The sequence below is a fragment of the Triticum aestivum genome, chromosome 4D (genome assembly GCF_018294505.1).
Source record: "Triticum aestivum cultivar Chinese Spring chromosome 4D, IWGSC CS RefSeq v2.1, whole genome shotgun sequence".
Taxonomy (NCBI): Eukaryota; Viridiplantae; Streptophyta; class Magnoliopsida; order Poales; family Poaceae; genus Triticum; species Triticum aestivum.
Window position 1 is genome coordinate 35713487 of NC_057805.1, and position 4281 is coordinate 35717767.

Genomic DNA, 4281 nt, shown 5'->3' on the forward strand with positions numbered 1-4281 from the left:
CGGAGTGGTGGTGGGATACTGCCCTTCAGTTGGATACTCGTGAATATCCTCGGAGGCAGAACCTACCACAATGAACACATCGAAGCACAATCAACACCAAGCAAGTGCAACAATATGATGCATGCATGAGACATGGCAAAATGGATGTATTGGGCTAATGCAACTAAGACCAGATGGGTTTGGACTATTTTGAATCAAAGATTCAAATTCCAAGTTCATAAATGGCCCATGTTAGTGCTTTATCTTGTTCTGCATTAAACAGTAGTTTAACTTGCTCAAACATGCATGAAACCAGTACAGATGGATAGAATGGATTTTTCTGATCATTTTTCATATATAAATCTTTTCATTCTGAGCTATAGATTATTTTCTATGATTTTTTGAAGTTTGTGATAATTTCTGGAATTTCCTGTATAAGAATAATTCCAGTAATTAAGTTACTTATTACGTCAGCAGTGTGTCATGATGACGTTAGCGGTCAACGGAGTCGTCCAGGTCAAACCTGACGTGTGGGTCCCCTGTGTCAGTGTCACTGTTAGATAATTAACTAATTAGGATTAACTTAAATCTAACCCAGGTTAATTAGCAGGCGGGCCCCACTTGTTAGTGACTCTGGGGAGTCAACCCGTGGTCAAACCACACTGACTCGCCGGCGACGTCCAGACGCGGCGGTGGAGTGCGGGATCCGTGCTCCAGCGACCAAATGGGCGGCGGAGAGCACCTACGCGTAGCTGGGAGCAACCCGCGTCGATTGGTGGTGGAGGTGGAGCTCGGGGTCGCCGGAATCGACGCCGGCGACGAGCCGTGCGGCTGCCGGGGTACGGGTGTAGTCGAACCCGTCGCTAGAGAGCGTGGCGAGGGGCGTGCGATAGTGCTACGGGCTCCTGGCGATGCAGTGAAGCTAACGGCCATGGTGGTGCGACCGTTGGATGGCCGGAGCCTCGTCGGCGACGAGCTCGGCGGCGACGCGTGCAAGTGAGCTACGTGCAGTGGCTACGGAGCTCGAGAGGAAGAATGGAGAGGATAGAGAGGTGGCCAGGCTCACGGTGGTTGTGACGGAGCGGTCGGCGAGGTCGGGGGCGAACTGCTGCGGTGGTGACGGCGGAGGGGATCTCCGGCGGTGGGCGGTGAAGGCGAGGTCGAAGCAGTGGCTTTGGGGCAAGCGAGCGCTCGGGGCTCGACTTGCTCGAAGGAGAAGGCGACGGCGGAGCTGCTGGACACGGTCAGGTGACGCGGGGACGGCGGTGGCTACGGCTACGCCGGCGAGGTGGCAGCGGCTCCTTCGGCCATGGCGAGAGAGAGCGAGGGAGAGGCGATGGGGGCGAATGGGGGTGTCCAGGGGCTCGGGGGCGCGTCGTGGAGGTCGTCCATCTCGTCCACGGGCGAGGCGGCAAGCAGGTGGCGCTGTGGCGAGCTCGCGCACGCCGGCGTCACCTCTCTGCCTGCTCTGGCGAGAGCAAGCAGCTGACTGGCCATGGGCCAGCACAGTGCTGGGCCGCCAGGTGGGCTGCCAGGTAAGTTCCTCTCTGCTTTCTGTTTTTTCCTTTTTATTTATTTCTGTTCTGTGTTTTGAAATAGTAGAAATACTATTCCATTTAGGAAAATCCTGAAAATATTCAGAGGCACCTTTGAAATTATTCTCAACAGCCTAAAAATACCTTCAAGATTATTTGAGCATTTAAAAATATTTATAGGATTTAAATTGCCCAAATGCAAATACTTATGGCTTGGTGCAAAAATCCAGAATGGCCTCCAAAAATATGAAACCATTTTTGGCAGAGGTTTTAGCCAGGACCAAAGATGGTGAACATTTATGGAGGGCATTTCAGGTTCATTGAAAAGGATTTTAGTAAACCCTAGTTGTGTTCAGGGGGGTGCTGGGGGTTTCTGGCATCCCCATTTCAAGTTTCTGTGAAAAGTAGACATGATGCAACACTCTAATGCATGAACTAGCTAGGATGTGACATCCTCAAGCAGCATCAAACAATTCCATGCATGCACCACAAATCTATACCAAGTTTGATCAGGATCTACTTTTCCAAATCAGAATTAGCGCTAGAGCAAGCAAGATCAATGATATGGCCGTGAGACAAAGAAGGAACGAACAAACTCACCCCTCTCGCGACCTCCCTGGTAGATGTGCCGCCGCCGCGCACGACAGAGGGAGAAAAACGACTGGTGAAGGGGGAGCGGGGCGACCTTCGAAGGCCGGAGGGAGAGGGCGGCCGGAGTAGGGCGGTGGAGGCCGGAAGGAGAGGGCGGCCAGAGGAGAGAGAGGGCGAGCGGCCCTATGGGGAACAGAGAGGAGTCGTGCTAGAGGGAGGGCGATCTGGTGCGGGCAGGGGAGATTTTTTTAGTTCTCTTTTAGTGGGCCCGAGGATAACTAACCCAATTAGAACCTCTCCACCGGGCTAGTTTTTTTAGCTGGGTTAGAGCAAACTAGCTCAAACTAACCCCTCTTGTTTCGATAATTTGAGGCTATTTCAACCCAAACTAGCTCTAACTCAGGGATCCAAACAAAGAGGAGTGTTACTGTACATGCTACAGTGTGGACCGTAGCACATTGTTTTTATGGCCATATCACCACATTGTTTTCTACTGCTGGTTCACTGGGCTACCGTGGTTTGCACTGCTGGTTCACTGGGCTGCCGTGGTTCGCACTCCTCCGACCTGAGTAGTACTCCCTCCGTTCCTAAATATAAGTCTTTGTAGATATTTCACTGTGGACCACATACGGATGTATATAGATGCATTTTATGTGTAGATTCACACATTTTTCTCCGTATGTGGTCCATAGTGAAATCTCTCCAAAGACTTATATTTAGGAACGGAGGGAGTAGTATAGTACTAGTATATACTGCATCATTCTTTGCTCCTTCTTACTACTCCGACATGTGGGAGAGCCAGCATCCGGGTCGACGTGTCATGCACCAAATTAGAGCGCGGAACGGAAGGGGGGCATCACCCCGGTCGGAGCGCCAGTAATTCATGACTATAGTGAGTGGTCATATCACAAGTCTTTCCAACAGTAACACGCCGTCAAATCGCACAGCCCCACTCGCTCACCCTCCTCGCCTCTTTGTCAACCGCCTACCCGAAAACTGCCGCGCGTACTGCCCGGGAAAAGCCCCGCCCTCAACTTTTAACTACGCGAAAATAGTTCGAGCTTGTTCGTTCTATATAAATATAGTACTTACTGTATGTTTATTCACCCATGGGGTTCTTCAATGAATGGAGGGGCGGGGAGCACAAGTGAACAATACTGTAGTACTACTAGTAGTAAGTAGGAGTCGTACAGTAGTCACCTTAAATAGAGAGTTTCTTTTCTTTAATGCCACGTACACAAATTGAAACGCTTGTTGTGGAGAGAAAAAAGATAATCACTCCACTATATATGGACGTTGGGGCCTGAGCGCTTGCTTTACTAGGGTTGCTCTCTTCATTCTCTCATCCTCTCCAGATATAAACAAGACAGCGGTAGCGACATTTTCTCTCTGCTCACCACTGGTCACAGGTCCGGCCGGATCCCTTCGGCCGGTGTGTGTAGAGGACTAAAAGGTGCATCGTTCATGCAGTCATCGCCGCCGAGGGAGGAAACCCACAGCTGCCGGAGGGGCCCGATCCTCTACCCGTGCCGTTCTCTCCGACACAGCGCCGGCTCGGGAGGTCCTCCGACCCTTCTTCCTCCCTGCCGTATTGTCCGCAGATCCGACCTGCCGCCGCCGACATCCCGGCGACCCTCAGGTATAAGTTCTTCGAAAGCAGCCTTGCTCTACTGCCCCAGCTCCCCACGTGTCTGCATGTGCATCTTTTTCTACTCCCATTAGCTCTTCCAAAGCCATCTAAATTTTTAGTATTATTAGAGGTAAAGCTACTTCATGCATTCGAATCTAGGGCTTTGTTCAAACAATGAAGAAAGGGGGAAAAGTTGTAGCATGAATCTAGGACTTGATTCAAAGAGGAAATAATATGGTGAAAGTAGTAGAGACCGGATACCCAACCGGTCTCTTGGTTGAAAAGGGAAATAATGGGAAAACGCAGTACAAACTGGATAAGGAACAGATCTATTATTGGTTGAAAAAAGGATAGAAAGTGGCGGCTGGTGGACAAGTCAACAGAGTATGTCCAGGATTAGATTTGCTGCCATCACATAGTAAAAGGTCTCCAGGATTAGATTTGCTGCCCTCACATAGTAAAAGGTCTCAGGATTAGATTTGTTGCCCTCACATAGTAAAAGGTCTCAGGATTAGATTTGCTGCCCTCACATAGTAAAAGGTCTCC